Below are 22558 nucleotides of genomic sequence, written 5' to 3'. Positions count from 1 at the left end.
ACTGACCTTGATAAGTATCTTAAGGCATCCTCTCTCTTTGTCATAGAATCCTTCATTTGAATGATGATAGAGTTGTCAGATCAAGAGGGCAGGTGTCAGCAATGAGGCAGGGGGATATGAATAGGCCTTTGCAAAGAGAAGCAGTCCTTCCTGGTTTGCACCAAGTTCCCCCCTACCAGCTTCATATCTCCCTAAATTCTAGCCTTCTCAGCCCTGATATATATTTATCTTCTGACTAGAGACCTGACATTCAGCTTTTAGAGATCTGTAAGGATATAAGTGCAAAAATGGCAAGGGATAGCTTGAGTAGATATAAGAAGGAAAAACTAGAGAAAAGAACTAGGGCACTAACATCCTGATTACCACTTGTCCTCCAGGTGCTCTTTAGGAAAGGCATGCTGCAACAGAGGAAATGCCCCTCACTCTTAATCAAAAAATAATAATAATAAGCATGAAGAACCTGTTCATATATGTGTTTACCAAATAATAATAATTGGAAAATAGAACACAAAGTTCTCCATGCACACAGAGCACAGATAAGTATACAAAGATTGGGAAGGAGTTTAAGGAAAAGTGTGTCTTTCACTAGTGTGCTGGAACTGGCCTGCACCAGCTGTTGAGAGAAATGAGCATAGGCATCTCTTCCCACCTACATATTCAGACACATGACAGTTTGAAATTAGCCATGGTTGGAGTATTTACACCATGGAAATTGAAAAAGAATACAAATCAGGTTGTGTTTTTCCTAGAGTCAGTTGTTAAACATTTATTAGCATGCTACCTAACAGATACTGCCTCAATTTCCAAAATATTTAAGGGGCAGCAGAAAATAGGTTGATGTTTTATGTCCAAGAGTCTTGTGTTTCCTCCACTAGACTATTAGCTACTTGGGTGCAAAACTAGATAGACCTTACTCTCATGTGTTTTCCAAACACCTAATGCAATATCTGCCACATTATAAGTGTTCAATAAATGTTTTGATATCTATATGTATATCTATATCTATATCTTTCTATACATATACATACATATATATTTAATTCAACAATTGATTTTTGAAGTTCATAAGTAGTTTTCCCACTCAAGTGAAGAGCATAATCAATTTTCTCAAAGTTTTCATCTCTGTGGTTTAGACCACCTCCTTTATTAATGGTGTGTGTATATGACAGTGTAAAAAATAGCACAGCCATGTATTGGGAGAGACATGTTCTAGGACAGTGCTGCCATGCTTTACACGTCTCAATAAATTATTGGGAAATGTACCCTCCAGATTTTTGTAGCAGGGGATCCCTGACTCTCCCATTGGCAGGCTGTGACGTCACTGTAGCCACTTTTCTTCTGTTTCTATCTCAAGCGCTATAAAATGGCAAGGTTTTATGTAAGCAGCTATTTTCCAAATATTTTATTGTCTATTTTTATTATTATTATTATTATTATTATTATTATTATTATTATTAGTTGAAACCTTTCTTCTAATGAAATCTAATGCAAAAGTGCAGCTGAAGCTAGGATAGGGGCTCAGAATCACTTTACTTGTAGCTATAATCTCCAGCCAACCTACCACCAAACAGCTTTGAGGAATTCCTGAAGCTCTAACGACCATGGACTGAAAACCACTGGCCTTACCAACTTCTCCTTAAGGTATCTTTCAACTCAGTGGTGGGCTCCATGAACAGGGGTTGAATTATTATAGTTCTGGAAAGTTGGTTTACTTAGTAAAAGGGATACTTGGAACTTTACATCATCTTCCTCACCAAAGTGGTTCTCAAATCTTGTAAATATCACATAACCCAGTAGGGTAGCTAGTGTACAACATGTCCACATTCTTTCTCCCCATTCTTCCTGGGGAATAGGACAGTAAGACATCTCATTCTCCTCTCTTCACACACTATAACTGCAATGTCAGTCTGCAAAGAGGTTTTGCTCCATGGCTAAGCTTTAAGACTTGGGTCAAGGAATTGCCTAGTGATTTGGGTTTCCTGTCTTTAACATTTTTTATTATAAATGAAGGTGATGAGATGCTTATCTCCCAATCCCCAAGTAAGCCTACTTGCAGCCATACCCGATTTCTTACCTCTTTCTCAATTTACATGTACTTTTTCACTTGCCTGTCTTTATGCATGCTTTACATATTCATATCCACTCAATCACTAAGTATGTATCCAGCGCATTACTGTGTGTAATGACGAGCGGGGCAAGGAAGGAAGAGGGACACAGGCTAGAATGGGGCTAATGAATTTATTTAGTAATATCTAATCAACTTATTTAGTAATATGCAATAGTAAAAGACAAAAGCAATTAGTAGAATGTGCTAATGACAGAAAGTAAAGGTGGTTAAGACTAAACTATATACATTGATAACAATGTCATGTCAAAGGAGTACACATACTTATAAATTTAAGAGATCCCAACATATGTTTACTATTGTTCAAAAATCACTTGGCTAGGGGCCGGCCCGGTGGCTCAGGCAGTTAGAGCTCCATGCTCCTAACTCCGAAGGCTGCCGGTTTGATTCCCACATGGGCCAGTGGGCTCTCAACCACAAGGTTGCCAGTTCAATTCCTCGAGTCCCACAAGGGATGGTGGGCTCTGCCCCCTGCAACTAAGATTGAACAGGGCACCTTGAGCTGAGCTGCCTCCCGAATGGCTCAGTTGGTTAGAGCGCATCCTCTCAAGCACAAGGTTGCCATTTCAATTCCTCGACTCCCGCAAGGGATGGTGGGTAGCGCACCCTGCAACTAAGATTGAACACGGCACCTTGAGCTGAGCTGCCGCTGAGCTCCTGGATGGCTCAGTTGGTTGGAGTACGTCCTCTCAACCATAAGGTTGCCGGTTTGACTCCCGCAAGGGATGGTGGGCTGTGCCCCCTGCAACTAGCAACGGCAACTGGACCTGGAGCTGAGCTGCGCCCTCCACAACTAAGACTGAAAGAACAACAACTTGAAGATGAACAGCACCCTCCACAACTAAGATTGCAAGGACAACAACTTGACTTGGAAAAAAGAAGTCCTGGAAGTACACACTGTTCCCCAATAAAGTCCTGTTCCTCTTCCCCAATAAAATCTTTTAAAAAAAAAATCACTTGGCTAAATACACAAATAACATCAGTAAGGAGTATCCAAAGACATTAATAAGCTCTATGGGATAGTAACTATTACAGTAGATGTCAAAAGCTCACCAAACCAGGGTGGGGAACAGCACTGGAAAAGTCATAATTCAAAACCTTGTCAGGTCTGTAGCTGAGAGAAACTCAGGTGTCTCCCACACCCCTGCTTGTTAGTTTCCAAGACTGTTGTTGTTGTTGTTGTTGTTGTTGTTAGAAGTCAAGGCGTCTCCTAATGCTATAAACTGCAAGTTGCATATAAGTTTTCAAGGTGTTAACAATCTGAAGAATGTTGCTGTTGTTGTCATTGTTGTTGGAAGTTAGGACGTCTTCTGATGTTATAAGCTGCAAGCTACGTACAAGTTTTCTAGAGGCTAACAAGTTCTCAAGAAGGCTAACCATGGGGAACAACACTGGAGAGGCCAGAAGCCAGCCAGCCCTCACCAGGTTAGTGGCTGGAAGTCAGGAAATCCCCTGGTGTTGTAAGCTGCATGTTGTTGGAAGTCTTCAAAATGTTAGAATGATGAGAAATCACCAATGACAAATGACCAAATGATGAAATAATTATTATTAATTAACACTGCCAACTGATGTCTGTCTTATATGTTTTCTCAGATGTACCTTAGAGCCAAGTTTCTTGTTCCTGCCTCCCCCTCTGGGAATGGCCAGTTCCGGGAGGGTCCGGCAGTTACTGATATGAATGTTGCCCATCCAGCCAAAGGGCCAATTCATCCAGATACACAATATCTACTGTTCTTGCTTGGGACCATCAGCCCAAGGTCTTCCAAAGCCTGGCAACATGCCTGTCTTGCTTGGGACCATCAGCCCAAGGTCTTCCAAAGCCTGGCAACATGCCTGTCACGTCGTCCTGATATAACTTAGCTACTTCTTCACTTCATCTGCTGATGTGGGCGAACCAGACAGAACAAAGAGCGAATTCTCTCAACCCCTGACCAAGAATTTCTTTAACCCTAAGCTAACCATTACCTCACAACACGGACAGAACAACAAACATCATCTCATATCTCCCCTACTCGAGAGAATGAGACCAAACAGAAAACCTCATCTCATGTCTCCCCTGCTCGGGAGAATGAGACCAAAGGGGGAATTTACTCAACCCCTGATCACAGCACAGAAATCACCTCACATACTGGAACAGATGAAAGCTAATAGACAAAAGCTCACATCAACCAATGAAGACAAATTTTCCTCAACATCCACCCTACACTGTGTGCCTGGCACTTGGCATGAAGAATAAACAAGATAAACATGATCTCTAACTCATGGAACTTCAATCCTAATGGAGCTGTTCCCTCTTTCTTGAATTATATCCCTATCCTCATCACAATTCCTTCCATTTCACTCAGAAAACTTCTATTCATCCTTCAAATACCACCTCAAATACTTCCTTCTCTATTGAATAGACTGCCCTATAGCATTAAGCACATATGCTTACCTTTTCCACTAGAATAGAGATTTCTCAAAAGCCACAGCTTTGCTTCATCTACCTTTTTATGTCCTTCTCACCCTATATTTGGCATGGAATCGGTATTCAATAGGTGTTGTATTGAACAATATTTTTATAGGTGTTAATTTTTTCCAGCTTTAGTGAAGTATAATTGACAATTAAAAACTGTATGTTTAAGTTGTATTACTTGATGATTTGATATACTTACACATTTTGAAATGTTTACCACAATCAAGCTAACATAGTTACCATTTTCTTTGTGTTTGTGTGATGGTGACAATTAAGATTTACCCTCTAAGCAAATTACAAGAACAATATTGTTTACTATACTCAGATTGTTGTGCATTAGAGCTCCAGAACTTATTCATCTTGCATAACTGAAACTTTGTGCCCCCTGATCAACATCTCCCCATTTTCCCTATTCCCCAGCCCCTTGTAACTAACCACCATTTTTGTCTCTGTTTCAATGAGTTTGACTATTTTATATTCCACTAACCATCATTTTACTCTCTGTTTCTATGAATTTGACTGTTTGGATTCTACATATAAATGAAATCGTGCAACATTTATCTTTCTGTGTCTGGATTGTTTCACTTAGCATAAAGTCCTCCAGGTTCACCCATGTTGTCACAAATGGCAAGATTTCCTTCTTATTTTAAGGCAGAATAACATTCTAGTGTATATTATCTTTATCTGTTTATCTTTCAATGAATATTTAGGTTGTTTCCATGTCTTGGCTGTTGTGAATAATGCTGAAAGGAACATAGAAATGCAGATACAAGGTGTGATCAAAAGATACAGTGAATGTTTAAATAAAAAAATATTACAGTAAAAGACACATTGCCATTAACCCCCTCAAAATACTCCCCCTTGCTTCGAACACACTTATCCCATCATTCTTGTCACTTTCTGAAGCAGTTCTGGAAGTCCTCTTTCGTGAGTGCCTTTACTTCATCCTAAATCATGACAATGCTCTGTGTCACCTATCGCTTCTGGTATGGCAATTTCTGTCAAATAAAAACATTATGGTGTGTCCTCATCCATTTTATTCACTGGATCTGGCACCGTCCAACTTCTGGCTTTTCCCCAAAGTCAAAACGCCCATGAAAGGAAAACGTTTTGAATTGATTCAGGACATTAAGGCAGCCATGACAGCACAACTAAAGACACTCACGAAAGAGGACCTCAGAACTGCTTCAGAAAGTGGTAACAATGATGGGGTGTTTTCGAGGCAAGGGGGAGTATTTTGAGGGAGATTAATGATAATGAGTTTTTTACTGTAATAATTTTTTAAATGTAAACATTCATCGTTTTTTGTGATCACACCTCGTATCTCTTTAAGATCCTGATTTCATTTCCTTTGCGTATATCCAAGAAGTGGGATTTCTGGATCAAATGGTAGTCTTATTTTAAATTTTTTGAGGAACTTCCACTCTGTGTTCCATAATGGCTGTACCAATTTACATTTCCACCAAACAGATGTTCCCTTTTTTCCACGTCCTCACCAATACATGTTATCTATTGTCTTTCTGTAATAGCCATTCTCACAGTTATGGTGTAATATCTCACTGTGGTTTTGATTTACATTTTCCTAATGACTAGAGAAGTTGAGCACTTTTTCACATGGCTATTGACCATATGCCTGTCTTCTTTTGAGAAATGTCTATTCAGGTCCTTGGCTCATTTTTTAATTGGGTTATTTGAATTTTTCTTTTTGCAATTGATTGGTATGAGTTCCTTATTTATTTTGGGTATCAGCCACATGCCAGATATACAGTTGACAGATATTTTTCCCATTACATAGGTTGCCTTTTCATTCCCAAGACACTCACTGGCAGGGTTAGGAAGACTTCAACATTCATGAACCCAATACATTGAAGAAGATCTCCCTCTCCATTGAGACCTGGCTTCTCTGTGAATGATTTCTATGTGTCCATACATCTTTCACCATTGGCATTTCCTGGGCTACCAATCCTGCTTGAAGTTGCTAATACAGCCTGTGTATTGGCTCAGGCTTTAGCAGCTCTTTCTCTTTGGGCATCAGGGCATCATTTTCTTGCCCTTGTTTATATCCAGATTGCAAACACCAGGTATATACAACCACCATCCACTTTAGCATCATTCGTAGGGGAGGAGCATGTACACACACACACACACACACACACACACACACACACACACACACACATTGTGTGGGGCCCAGTGCTAGGTATGTTTCACATAAGAGAGGTTAGGGGGAGTTAGACAAATAGTGAATTTTAGCCCTGCCAGAAATGAAATGAAGGCATGCTGGAGTGGTTGTATCCTGATGCTAATTGTGTAAAATAGTCTAGGTATAGCTTTAGTCTCAGGTCTGTCCAGATAATTTTAACACCTGGTCTCTTTACTGGAGTTTAGGAATGAGTCTGTTCACCTTGCACTTTAGAGTAGGATCTGGAAATGCTTCAGACTCACTCTGGAAGTCAATTGGAAATATTCGTTGCTCTTTCCTCTGTCCTTTCTTCAGCACCATCTATCTGATTTCATCTTCATTCTCTCCAGGTCAAGTGCCTCCTGCTAGAGTCAGGAATGTTCTTTCTGTCAAGGTCACCATATCCTCTTAGAAAATACTGTTACAAAATTGCTGTTGTTATCTTTAAAGCATGTTTAAATGTCCAGAACAGGAAAGTAATTTTGCCTTTTAAGATAGAAAAAAGTTACAAGAAAAGGTGCTTTAAAATTTCTCCTGGAAACAGGTAGAAATAATAATATTCAGAATTTTGTCAACTAACCTCAAGAAGAGGACCAGAGGAACTAATTTATATGGTTTAATGTGGTAGATAGGGAGACTGAAGATTTCTGGAATTTTACATACATCCTGCCTGAACTACAGAGACCAAGCTTCTAGAAATTAAGAAAAAGAAACTGAACTGTAATGGAATGATTTCTGCATGAGCTCAGTCACAGTGGCATGAAGTCCTAAAACAAAGAGACAGGCATTTTGATACATGTTAAGAGAAGGAAAGTAGGGATTTATAGATGATGTAATACAGAATTGTACACCTGAAATCTATGTAACTTTATTAACAATTGTCACCCCAGTAAACTTTAATTAAAAAAAAGAGAGAAGGAAAGTAAACCAATATTCATAAAACATATACCATAAGTCAGACTCTGTGCTAAATAAATACTTTACATATGCTATCTCATCCAGTTCTCATAACATTCCAGCATAGTGGGCATGTTTTTTTCAATCCTACAGACATGATCAATAAACACATTGATTCTTAGCCACAGTGATTGGTTCAGGGAATTGCACATGACCCAAGGTGGTGTATTCAGGGTGAATCTTGGACTTGTATGAGAATTCCTGGAAAGTAACCCTTGTCCAACACACACACACTCAAGCCTGGAATGATGTACAATGAAACCGCTGGCAGCCATCTTGCCATCCAGGGGTTCCAAGCGAGAACCTGCCCAGGTGTGGAGCCAACTGGAGAAGACAGGGTGCGTGCATGTGCGTGCACACACACGAGGAGGGAGAGAGAGAGAGAGAGAGAGAGAGAGAGAGAGAGAGAGAGAGAGAGAGAGAGAGAGAGAGAGATCCCAGTGATAGCCATGGTGCCCCTGGATCAAGCGGCATCTACCCCTGAACTTTTCAGTTATGTAAGCCCATACATTTCACATTTTGCTTAAGCCAATTTAAGTTAGGGTTTCTTCCATTTTCAGTGAAAATAATTCTGACTAATTCAGTGAGTGACTTGTTAAAATTCACCAATCTAATAAGTAGAACTGACATCGAAACCTATGTAACTAAGTCTTTTCTAAACTATAGTGACTCCTAAAGGATGTGTAAGTCCTCTAGACCAATTCCCTTCTTGAATCTACCTTGAGGCCTTTTACACCCCAGACACTCTCCTCTAGCCATGTTTCTGGTAATTAATTGCTTTCTTAAAAGATGAGGCTAGCATTAAACACAGTCCTCCAGGTGTGGCCTGGCCAGTGCAGGAAACAACAGGATGACTGCTACCTTTCTTATAGACCACATACTGTTAGTGCAGCCTCAGATCACAGTAAGTTTTTCTAAAGACACACCACACTGTTGACTCACCATGAACTTATCAACTACAACCCCTAAATTCTACCATATATACTGTGATTCTCTGAAAATAAGACCAGGTCTTATGTTAATTTTTGCTCCAACAGATGCATTAGGGCTTATTTTCAGGGGATGTCATCCTGAAAAATCATGCTAGGGCTTATTTTTCGGAGAGGTTTTATTTTCGGGGAAACACAGTACTGTTGCTAAACCACGACGAACTTGGACTGAACTTGTCCTGTTAAGTATTTTTAAATAATTATTACAATTTGGAAACTTTTCGTAAAGTCACAAAGTTGTACAACCATCACCACTATAATTCCAGAATATTCTCATCACTTACAAAAGAAATATTATACCCATTAACAGCTGCTCCATATTTTCCACTCCCAGCAGCTCCTGGAAACTACTAATCTACTTTTTACATCTATGCATTTTTCTATTCTGGACATTTCTTATAAGTGGAATCAGGAATCAGCCTGAAGGAGAAGAAACACGAATGCGGGGGATGAAACAGTGACAGGCTGCCTCTTTATCTGAACCTCTGTGATCAGAAGTAACAATAAGTGATCCGAACACAAATCTCCAATATTTGGAGGATAAGGTCCTTATTATTAACCCTGGCGCTCACAAGCCTTTTCCAAAATGTAGGTTTGGCTGCCTGTTATGGGGTAGGGCTGGGGGTCACACTGATGGTTGAAATTGACTGAAATTAATCATAATTTACCAGCCAGCTTTCCCCTGGAAACTTCAATTATTTGAATAGAATTTGCAGTTCCAAAATAGATACTTCAGGAATTTCTGACAATACAGTTCTTGTCTACTGTGGAGAGACATATTCCTAATGCTTTGTACTCTGCGATCTTCCCTGGTATCACCTGCACTTCACTGCTTTCTATGACAGTAATATTTTATTGTATAAATATACCACACTTTGTTTATCTGTTCATCAGTTGATATATATTTGGGTTGTTTTCACTTGTTTGGCTATTATGAATAATACTGTTATATTTGTGTACAAGATTTTGTATGAACATAAGTTTCATTTCTCTTGGGTATATACCTACGAGTGGAATTGCAGAGTCATATGGTAACTGTTTAACTTTTTGAGAAACTGTCAGAGAGTTTTCTACAGTTGATGCACCTTTTTATATCTTCATCAGCAATATATGAAGGTTCCAATTTCTTCAAATTCTCACCAACAATTGTTATTATTTTTATTACTATAGTCACTACAGAAAATGTGAAGTGACATGTTACTGTGGTTTTAATTGCATTTTCCTAGTGACTAATGATGTTGAACAACTCATGTTCCTATTGGTCATTTATATATCTTCTTTGGAGAAATGTCTATGTACTTTTTTTTTTTTGTCCATCATGTCCTTTATTGAGTAAAAATCTTTATTTTTATGTACTTCATTCACTGATTATTCAATTTACATTTTGTAGTTCAAGTTATTGTTTAAGAAATCTTTCCCCAGCCTTAGATCCCAAAGGTATTTGTTTAATTGTACTATTTGTCTTTATTTTTTGTAATATATTGTTATTTATATATTTTGAATACTAGATTCTTAATAAGTATATAATGTGTAAAACTCTTCTCCCATCATGTTGGTTGTCATTTTACTTTATTAATAGTATCCTTTGAAATGCAGTTTTTAATTTTGATGAATTCTGACCTCTTTTTCTTTTATTGCTTATGTTTTTAGTATTATATCTTTAAAAATTACCAAATCCAAGGTTATGAAAATGTGTACCTTTATTTTCTTCTAAGCGTCTTATTGTTTAAGCTTTTCCATTTAGGTCTTTGATACACTTTTAGTTATTTTTTGTGTATGATCTGAGATAAGAGTCCAAATTTATTGCTTTACATGTGGATACCTAGTTGTTTCAGTGAAATTTGTTGAAAAGACTATTCTTTGTCCATAAAATGATCTTGGCACCATCAGACAGAAAAAGCAGAGAACCATGTGATTTCACTGATATGTGGTATATAAACCAAAAACAACAAAAGAACAAGACAAACAAATGAGAAACAGAAACTCATAGACACAGACAATAGTTTAGTGGTTACCAGAGGGTAAGGGGGGTGGGGGGTGGGAGATGAGGGTAAGGGGGATCGAACATATGGTGACGGAGGGAGAACTGACTCTGGGTGATGAACACACAATGGGATTTATAGATGATGTAATACAGAATTGTACACCTGAAATCTATGTAATTTTACTAACAATTGTCACCCCAATAAATTTAATTAAAAAAAAATGTTCAACATAAAAAAAAAAAAAAAAAAACCAGTTTACCATAGACATATGTCTTATTCATTTATGGAAACCAAAATATTTCTGTATTTAATTCTATGGACCTTTATGATATTAATGTTAATAATATAGTGACAGTAGCCATAATGATAGTAGTAATAGTAGCAGTAACCATATATTGGGTAAGTCTATTTAGCCAATTACAAATACACCAAACTGCCCTGTCGGTCGATCTATATTAATCTATTTTGACCAAGATACAATCATAAAAGTACCCTACCATTGGCCAGATAATCATATTTATCCTTTTCCACAGTTCATAACACTATTTGTATTGCATAAAGGCAATGAAGTTGATTCATCTGACATTTTGCCAGATGAGCCTATGATGGTTGTCCTGATTACCACTTTATTTTCTAAGTTCCCAAACAACATTCTTTCTATGGTCTGTTCCAGAATTTTGCCTAATGTCAAAGTCAAGATGTTTTGTTCCTGGTTTTCAATATCTGTTCATTTCATCTTTTGGACAAATAAAGCATTTTCTATTTTCTACTCTTCAGAATTTCTCCCACTCTCCAGGATTATTTGGTTAATAGTTGTACTTGGAATCAAACTGACCATAGCAACAAGGATTTTGAACACATCAGCAAGGTGCTCTGAGACATGCTTAGTTTGGTTTGCCTGGGGACAGAAAAATTCATTTATTTTAGGATCCTTTGCTTTTCTGGGTTAACCTGAGTCTAGACCATGACAAATTTGGGGCCCCAGAGAATGGAATAGCTACTCAGGAAAGCTGAGCCATCTGATTCTCTAGGGAAGCCTAAAGACTCACAAAAGAGTTAGGTAAATATTTTCTGCCTCTCTGGACTTTGATTTTCCTACCTGCAAAATGAGGGATGGGCTAAGTAGACTGTGAATATCCCATTTAGCTCTGAGACTGGATATGCCTATAAAATGTAGCTATAGGACTTCAGAAGAGCCCAAGGATAGAGAGATACTTATAAAAAAAGGTAAGTAAAAGGTATGATCCTTGCCCCAGAAAAAAATCTGGCCTCTTCCTCCACACCCTCCCTATCACCAATGTATTCTTGACCCCTCAAAAAACTTGTGCAAACAAGGCTTAGAGGAAGGTAGGCAGGAGCCTGCAAGGCTATAACCTCTGGGCTGTTTCCATTGCCTGGCTCCCAGGGGCCTAGAATAGGAAGTCTCTCAGGAGAGGAGACAGACAGGGCTGAATAGCCCAGCACCACTTTCTCCTCCCCTTCAAGGAGAGGGGATGAGAGCCCCCCACTGTCAGGGTGGAGGTTGGGAGCAGGGGTGGGGCAGAAAGCACAAATCCTCTATAAAATATTAAAACAAGTCCAGGAAAAGCAATTATAAAGCAACAGCCATTGGCTCCAGATTGGTTAAGCACTAACAAGAAAAGGGCCCTGGGTCAGTCTGATGACCCATGATAACAAGACTTCCGCAGGGAGTGGAACAGCAAATCCAAGCCAGGGTCTGTCCTATAGAGAGGACTCAGACTCCCAGGAGCTGGGAGAGTGGGGGCTAAGGCATTTTGGGAATTGGTAGAAAACAGGATAAAAACTGGAGTTGGTGGAGATGAGGGAAGAAGAAGGTGCTTGGGAACAAAGCAGGGTGACAAGTCGACTACAGTGGGAAGAGGAAGAAAACTCGTGTGAATTATCTTCCATGTATCTGATTCTAATATAGTAGGCATTTTGTGAATATTGTTTAACTTATTACTAACAACACGTCTAGAAGTCATTATTAAACCCATGTTACTGATTCAGAGACTGAAGCAGGAGCTGTGAAATGATTTGGCCAAGGTCACATAAATATTAATGGTGAAACTAGGATTCAAAGCCAAATTTAACTGCCTCCAAAGGGCTCCTTCCATCACATCAACCTGCTCCTTATCTTATTAAAACCACAGCCACTTGCTTCTGTCCTGACTCTCCATCTTTCTTCAGCTCATTAATTAAAAAAAAATTCATCCATCTATTCAGCAAGCATTCCTTAAGCCCCTATTACATAGTGCGTATATTCCAGGTGCTGGGAACATACAGATAACTTACATCTAGTCATGGCCCATGAGAAATTCATAACTAGTGGAGAATTCCATAGGCAAGCAAACTAAATCCAATGTGATATAGTCCGTGATACATTAAGAGGTTGTAGGAGAAAGTGTATTGGTATGGGCTTCCCCAGAGAAGTTGATAAGTGTGCAGAGCTTTCTGGGGTTGAGAGGAGTTTGCCAGCTGACTCTAAAAGCCTGGAATCAAGCCAACAAGGCCCTTAGAGACTATCTAATCCAGTGTGCCTTAAACTTGAGTCATTCATGAACCATCTTCAAAATTTTGCTATTCTAACACTCATTCACTTTTTTTCAATTAACACACTTTATTTTTTTAGAACAGTTTCATGTCTACACAAAAATTGAGTGGAAAACACAAACAGTTCCTACACAGTCCCTCATATATCCCATCCAAGTATCTTCTATTATTAAAATCTTAACATTTGTGTGGTTCTTTTGCTATAATTAATGAGATAATATTGATACATTTTTATAATTAAAGTGCACAGTTTATATTCGGGTGTTGTATACTTTTGGTGTTGTTCATTCCATGGGTTTTGAAAGATTTATGAAATGCATTCATTATAGTAACACACAGAATAGTTTCACTGCCCTATGTATCCCCTGTGCTCCTCTATTTCTTCTTGCCTCACTCCCTTAAAAGAATCCCTGGCAACCACTGATCATTTTACTGTCTTCATAGTTTTGCCTTTTCCAGAATGTCATATACATTTGACCTTTGAACAATACGTGTTTGAACAGCACAGATACACTTATATATGAAATTTTTTCAATAAATACTATAAATGATTTTTCTCTTATGATTTTGTTAATAAAATTTATTTTCTCTAGCCTACTTTATTGTAAGAATACAGGGTACAATACGTATAACATACAAATTATGTGTTAATTGACAGTTTTTGTTATCTGTAAGGCTTGTAGTCAACAGCAGGCTAAGTTGAGTTTTAGAGGAATCAAAAGTTATGCATGGGTTTTCAACTGTGCAGGGGTCAGCCCCCCTGACCCCTGCATTGTTCAACGGTCAAATGTAATTGAAATCATACAGTATGTTGCCTTTTCATATTGTCTTATTTTTTTTAACTTGATCATTTTCATTTTTTTTTATATTTTTGGTTCCTTTATTAAAAACTTAAATTTAGATGTATTGTTCCAATTTCTTTGGTGTAGATACATGGTTTGTTTTCTTGCCCTCAATCATGCTATGAAAGTCATCCTACTTAGTTCCCTGACAACTGCACAAACATGCTTTCCCATATCCTTACATTTCACATATGTTCTTATCATACTCTACTGTACACAGCAACTCTACTTAGTAATTTTGAGAAACACAGGCATTGTGTTCTTCCTGCTCAAGGATTACTCTTAATCTTTAATGACAGATGTGTTCTCAACTTAATGAAACATCTGACATCTAGAAAACACAACTACACTTCCGAAGCCAAGATTACACACTAGATATGCTACTCCCATCACTGCTCTGCATCTCTGGATCCTCAGAACTCAAGTCTGCAAATTCTCCTCCCTCTTCCAGGCAACACAAAAGCCAAATTAGTTTAGAGTAAGCAATAAACAACTTAGGTTTTCAGGAACAAATCACTTACATTTATTTTTTTTTAAAAACCAACAACTTACTATTATAAGAGCATGAGTAAAAGTTAGGTGATTTTTGAAATAATATATTCTCCAGTATTATGTGGACCAGTTGCTGGACTTCTGAAACAGCAGTTCTGCTTCAGCATACATACAGTATTTCCTGTATATTTCTGTTTCCAATGCTTGTTCCTCTGATTTACCTGGAATCAATGAATCTAAGCTGGGAAAGACAGCCCACGCCTGCTGCAGTATGGCTACCGCCCCTAACACAGGAACCTGGCGCCCCAAAATGGCATATCCATGGCAACTCAATTACCGCCTACCAATCATTTTCATTTTTTGACATTCAATATTACTTTATATTAGTTTCAGGTGTGCAGTGCAGTAGTAAGGCATTTATATAATCTATGAAGTGATTGCCCCGTTAACTCCAATACCCAATAAGTCCAATACCCACCTGCATAGTCTTTACAACATTATTGATTATATTCCCCATATTGTATTTCACATTCCCGTGACTATTTTGTGACTACCAATTTGTGCTTCCTAATCCCTTCACTTTTCTCACCTATCCCCCAATCCCCCACCTGATCTAGCAACCATCAGTTTGTTCTCTGTGTCTATGACTCTATTTCTGTTTTGTTTGCTCATTTATTCTGGTCTTTAGATTCCACACATAAGTGAGATCATACGGTATTTGTCTTTATCAGTCTGACTCATTTGACTTAATATAATATCCTCTAGATCCATCCATGTCATTGCAAATGGTAAGATTTCATTCTTTTTTATGGCTGATTAATACTTCATTGTATAAATGTACCAGGATTTCTTTATCCAATCATCTATTGATGAGCATTTTGGATGTTTCCATATCTTCTCTTCTGTGAACAGTGCAGCAGTAAACATAGGGGTGCATGTATTTTTTTGAATTAGAGTTTTGGATTTCTTTGGACAAATACCCAGGAGTGGAATTGCTGTGTCATAAGGAAGTTATATTTTTAATTTTTGAGGAACCTCCATACATTTTTCCATAGTGGCTGCACCAATTTGCAATCCTACCAACAGGGCGCAAGGGTGCCCCTTTCTCCACATTCTTGCCAACACTTCTTGTTTGTTGATTTAGTGATGATGGGTGTGAGGTGACATCTCATTGTGGTTTTAATTTGCATTTCTCTGATGATTAGGGATGTTGAGCATCTTTTCATATGTCTATTGTCCATCTGTATGTCCTCTTTGGAGAAATATCTATTCAGGTCCTCTGCCCATTTTTTAATTGGATTGTTTGGGTGTTTTTTGGTGTTGACTTGTATGAGTTTTTTTTACAAATTTTGGATGTTAACCTCTTATCAGACATATCATTGGCAAATATCTTCTCTCATTTGGTAAGATGTCTTTTTGTTCTGTTGATGGTTTCTTTTGCTGTGAAAAAAGCTTTTTAGATTGATGTATTCCTGTTTGTTTATTTTTTCTTTTGTTTCCCTTGCCTGAAGAGATAGATCAGTAAAAATATTACTAAGGGTAATGTCTGAGAGTTTACTTCCTATATTTTCTTGCAGGAGTTTTATGGTTTCAGATCTTACATTTAAGTCTTTAACCCTTTTTGAGTTTATTCTTTTCTTTTTTTATTAGTTTCAGGTGTACAAAGCAACGTAATAGTTAGACATTTACACCCTTCACAAAGTGGTACCCCCAATGTACTACCTTTCTGACGTTGTATATAGCTATTACCCTCCCATTGACTATATTCCCTATGCTGTACTTAACATCCCATGAATACACACACACACACACACGCACACACACACACACACACACACACCCCGGGGGTGCCTAAAAACGTATACAAGTGGACACTTTGTTCGACGTTGCTAAAGCAGTAGTTCACTGTAATCGGAAGTGTTTGGATGCTGATGGTAACCACTTTGAGTATCTCTTGAAATTCCAGAAGTCAAACGTGACTTATATTCATCTTTTGTTATCAGTGTATATTGAGTATTACAATTTCAATACAGTTTTCCTTTCTTAAAATATATATACATTGTTTGGCACCTCTGTATATATATAAAATTATAGATGACATTCAATATTATTCTACTTCAGCTTCAGGTGTATAGTGTAGTGGTCAGGCATCTACACAGCCTAAGAAGTGATCCCCCTGATAAGTCCAGTACCCATCTGTCACCCTGCATAAACTTTAGAACATTATTGATTATATTCTCCATACTGTATTTCATATTCCTGTGAGTATATTATGACTACCAATTTGTACTTTCTAATCTCTTCACTTATTTCCCTATCCCCACCCCCTCCCATCCAGCAACCATCAGTTTTTTCTATCTCTGAGTCTATTTCTGTTTTGTTTGCTCATTTATTCTGTTCTTTAGATTCCACATATAAGTGAAATCATATGGTATTTGTCTTTCTCAGTGACTTACTTCACTTAGCATGATACCATCTAGGTCCATCCAGGTTTTTGCAAATGGTAAGATTTTATTCTTATTTATGGCCGAGTAATACTCCATTGTATAAATGTACCATAGTTTTCTTATCCAATCGTTTATTCTTGAATATGGCATAAGAAGGGGATCCAGTTTCATTTTTTGCATGTATCTGTCCAGTTTTCACAGCACCATTTATTAAATAGACTGTCTTTACCCCAGTGTAAATTCTTGCTTCCTTTGTCATAGATTAAATGACCATACAGTCATGGATTTATTTTGGGCTCTCTATTCTGTTACATTGATCTATGTATTTGTTTTTATGCCAATACCATGCTGTTGTGATTACTATAGACTTGTAGTATAATTAGGTATCAGGTAGCGGGGAACCTACAGCTTTGTTCTTCTTTCTCAGGATTACCATGGCTATTTGGGGTCTTTTACGGTTCCATTTAAATTTTAGGTTTATTTGTTCTAGTTCTGTGAAAAATGTCATTGGTATTTTGATAGGGATTGAATTTAGTCTGTATGTTGCTTTGAGTAGTATGAACATTTTAACTATATTAATTCTTCCTATTCATGAGCATGCTATATACTTCCATTTATTTGTATCTTCTTTAATGTCTCTCTTCAATGTCTTATAATTGCTTGAGTTCAGGTCTTTTACTTCTTTGGTAAATTTATTCCTAAGTATTTTATAGTTTTTGATGCAATTGTAAATGGGATTTTTTTCTTAACTATTCTTTCTGATAGTCAATTAGTGGTGTATAAAAATGTAACTGATTTCTGAATAATAATTTTGTATGCTGTTACTTTACTAAATCAGTTCTAAAAGTTTGTTTTAATGGAATCTTTTGGGTTCTCTCTATGTAGTATCATGTCATCTGCAAAGAATGACAGTTTTACCTTCTCCTTTTCCATTTGGATGCCTTTTCTTTCTTTTCCTTGTCTGATTGCTGTGGCTAAAACTTCTAGTACTATGGTGAATAAAACTGGTAAAAGTGGACATCTTTGTCTTCTTCCTCATCTTAAGGAGAATACTTTAAGCTTTTCCCCATTGAGTATGATATTACCAGTGGCTTTGTAATATATAACCTTTATTATGTTAAAATATTCCCATTGTGCTGAGAGTTTTAACTCAAATGGATGTTGATTTATTCAAATGCTTTTTCTGCATCTATTAATATAACCATATGATTTTTATTTTTCATTTTGTTTATGTGGTGTATCACATTAATTGATTTGTGGATATTGAATCAACTTTGCATACCAGGAATGAATGTCACTTGATTGTGGTGTATGATCTTTCTAATGTGTTGCTGAATTCAGTTTGCTAATATTTTGTTGAGGATTTTTGTTTTTTTGTTCATTAGAGATATCAATCTATAGTTTTTCTTTGTTTGTCTCTTTCTTTCTTTCTTTCTTTCTTTCTTTCTTTCTTTCTTTCTTTCTTTCTTTCTTTCTTTCTTTCTTTCTTTCTTTCTTTTTTGAAATGACTTTGGCTTTGGAATCAGGATAATGGTGGCCTCATAAAATGAGCTGGGAAGCTTTTCCCCCCTCTTGGGTTTTTTGAAATAGTTTGAGAACATACAAATACTTTTTTAAATGTTTGGTAAAATTCACCTGTGAAGCCCTCTGGTCCAGGATTTTTGTTTGTCTGGAGGTGGTTGATTACAAATTCAACATCATTGGTAGTAATAACTGTATTCAGATTTTCTGTTTCTTCTTAATTCAGCCTTAGAAGATTGTATCCTTCTGGGAATTTATCCATTTCTTCAAAATTGTCAAATTTATTGGCATATAGATGCTCATAACATTTCCGTAAAATGTTTTGTATTTCTGTGGTGTCAGTTATCACTTCTCTTTCATTTCTGATTTCAATTATTTCGGTACTCTATCTCATTTCTTAATGAGGTTTGTCATTTGCCTTATCTTTTCAAAAAACTGGCACTTGGATTCATTGAACTTTTGTATTGCTTTTTTAGTCTATTTTCTTTCCATTATGATCTTTTTTTTAAGTTTATTAGGGTGACAATTGTTAGTAAAATTACATAGATTTCAGGTGTACAATTCTGTATTACATCACCTATAAATCCCATTGTGTGTTCATCACCCAGAGTCAGTTCTCCTTCCATCACCATATATTCGATCCCCCTTACCCTCATCTCCCACCCCCCACTCCCCACCCCCCTTACCCTCTGGCAACCACTAAACTATTGTCTGTGTCTATGAGTTTCTGTTTCAAATTTGTTTGTCTTGTTCTTTTGTTGTTTTTGGTTTATATACCACATATCAGTGAAATCACATGGTTCTCTGCTTTTTCTGTCTGACTTATTTCGCTCAGCATTACTCTCTCAAGATCCATCCATGTTGTCTCAAATGTTCCTATATCATCTTTTCTTACCATCGAATAGTATTCCATTGTGTATATATACCACAACTTCTTTATCCATTCATCTATCGAAGGACATTTTGGTTGTTTCCATGTCTTGGCCACTGTAAACAAAGCTGCAATGAACATTGGAGCACACGTGTCTTTATCTCTAAATGTTTTCAGATTTTTTTGGGTAGATACCCAGGAGAGGGATTGCTGGGTCATATGGCAATTCTATTCGTAATTGTTTGAGGAACCTCCGCACTGCCTTCCATAATGGCTGCACCAGTCTGCATTCCCACCAACAGTGTATGAGGGTTCCTTTTTCTCCACAGCCTCTCCAACATTTGTTACTATTTGTCTTGTTGATGATAGCCATTCTGACTGGGGTGAGGTGATATCTCATTCTGGTTTTGATTTGCATTTCTCTGATGATTAGTGATGTTGAGCATTTTTCATATGTCTATTTGCCATTTGTATGTCCTCTTTTGAGAAATGTCTCTTCAAGTCCTCTGCCCATTTTTCAATTGGGTTGTTTGTTTTTTTGTTGTTGAGTTGCATGAGTTCCTTGTATATTCTGGATACTAGTCCCTTATCGGAGGCACTGTTTGCAAAAATCTTCTCCCATTCAGTTGGTGGCCTCTTTATTTTGTCAATGGTTTCTTTTGCTGTGCAGAAGCTTTTAAGTTTCATATAGTCCCATTCGTTTATTTTAGCTTTTACTTCCATTGCCTTTGGAGTCAAGTTCATAAAATGCTCTTTGAACCCAAGGTCCATAAGTTTAGTACCTATGTTTTCTTCTATGCAGTTTATTGTGTCAGGTCTTATGCTTAAGTCTTTGATCCATTTTGAATTAACTTTGGTACATGGTGACAGATAGCACTCCAGTTTCATTATTTTGCACGTGGCTCTCCAATTCTCCCAGCACCATTTATTGAAGAGGCTGTCTTTGCTCCATTGTATGTTTTTCGCTTCTTTGTCAAAAATTATCTGTCCATATTTATGTGGTTTTATTTCTGGGTTCTCAATTCTATTCCATTGGTCTATGTGTCTGTTTTCTGCCAATAACATGCTGTTTTGATTATTGTAGCCCTGTAGTACAAGCTAAAGTCAGGGAGTGTGATACCTCCATTATTGTTCTTTTTTCTTAAGATTGCTTTGGCTATTCGGGGTCTTTTGTGGTTCCAAACAAATCTGATGATTTTTTGTTCTATTTCTTTAAAATATGCCATTGGGATTTTGATGGGGATTGCATTGATCTGTATATTGCTTTGGGTAATATGGCCATTTTAACTATGTTGATTCTTCCAATCCATGAGCACGGAATATCTTTCCATTTCTTTGTGTCCTCTTCAATTTCTTTCAAAAATGTCTTATACTTTTCAGCATATAGGTCTTTCACATCCTTGGTTAAGTTTATTCCTAGGTATTTCATTCTTTTTGCTACAATTGCAAAAGGAATTGTTTTTTGCATTTCTTTTTCTGAGATTTCATTGTTAGCAAATAGGAAAGCAATGGACTTTTGTACGTTGATTTTGTAGCCAGCAACTTTACTGTATTCGTTCATTGTTTCTAATAGCTTTTTGGTGGAATCTTTAGGGTTTTCTATATATAGCATCATGTCATCTGCAAAGAGTAATAATTTAACTTCCTCATTCCCAATTTGGATGCCTTTTATTTCTTTCTCTTGCCTGATTGCTCTGGCAAGGACTTCCAACACTATGTTGAAAAGCAGAGGTGATAGGGGACATCCCTGTCGTGTTCCTGAACGTAGAGCAAAGGGCTTCAGTTTTTCTCCATTAATTATGAGATTAGCAGAGGGCTTGTCATATATGGCCTTTATTATGTTAAGGTATTTTCCTTCTATACCTATTTTATTAAGTGTTTTAATCATAAATGGATGTTGTATCTTGTGAAATGCTTTTTCTGCATCAATTGATATAATCATATGATTTTTGTCCTTTATTTTGTTTATGTGATGTATCACATTGATGGATTTGCGGATGTTCAACCATCCTTGTGTCCCGGGGATGAACCCCACTTGGTCGTGATGAATAATGTTTTTAATGCATTGTTGTATTCGATTTGCTAGAATTTTATTTAGGATTTTTGCATCGGTATTCATCAGAGATATTGGTCTGTAGTTTTCTTTTTTTGTGCTGTCCTTACCAGGTTTTGGTATCAGGGTAATGTTGGCCTCATAAAATGAGTTAGGGAGTACTGTCTCTTCTTCAATTTTTTGGAATAGTTTGTGCAGGATTGGTATTAGATCCTCTTTGAAGGTTTGGTAGAATTAACTAGTGAAGCCATCTGGTCCCGGACTTTTGCTTTTGGGAAGGTTTTGGATGACTGATTCAATTTTGTTACTGGTGATCTGTCTGTTTACAATTTCCAGTTCTTGATGGTTCAGCCTTGGAAGGCTATATGTTTCTAAGAATTAGTCTGTTTCTTCTAGGTTGTTGAATTTGGTGGCCTATAGTCTTTCATAGTATTCTTGGATGATCCTTTGTATTTCTGTGGTGTCCGTGATAACTTCCCCTTTTTCGTTTCTGATTTTGTTAGTGTCTTCTCTCTTTTTATCTTAATAAATCTAGCCAAGGGTTTGTCAATTTTGTTAATCTTTTCAAAGAACCAGCTCTTTGTCACATTAATTTTTTCTATTGTCTTTTTGTTCTCTATTTCATTTAGTTCTGCTCTAATTTTTGTTATTTCCTTTCTTCTGCTGACCATCGGTTTCACTTGTTCTTCTTTTTCTAGTTCTTTAAGGTGTAACATCAGGATATTTATTTGGGAGTTTTCTTGTTTCTTGAGATAGGCCTGTAATGATATAAACTTCCCTCTTCAAACTGCTTTCGCTGCATCCCAAAAATTTTGGTAGGATGTATTTTCATTGTCATTTGTTTCTATGCTTCTTTTGATCTCACCTCTAACTTCTTCTTTGACCCAGTCATTCTTTAAAAGTATGTTGTTTAATCTCCATGTACTTGTGTTTTTTCCTGCTCTCTTTTTGCATTTGATATCACAATTCAAAGCCTTGTGATCAGAGAATATGCTTGGTATGATTTCAATCTTCTTAAATTTGGTAAGGCTGATTTTATGTCCCAATATATGATCTATCCCTGAGAATGTTCCGTGTACACTACAA

The sequence above is a fragment of the Rhinolophus sinicus genome, chromosome 18 (genome assembly GCF_057876585.1).
Source record: "Rhinolophus sinicus isolate RSI-liver-muscle chromosome 18, RSI-T2T, whole genome shotgun sequence".
Taxonomy (NCBI): Eukaryota; Metazoa; Chordata; class Mammalia; order Chiroptera; family Rhinolophidae; genus Rhinolophus; species Rhinolophus sinicus.
Note: the sequence above shows the minus strand (reverse complement) of the source record.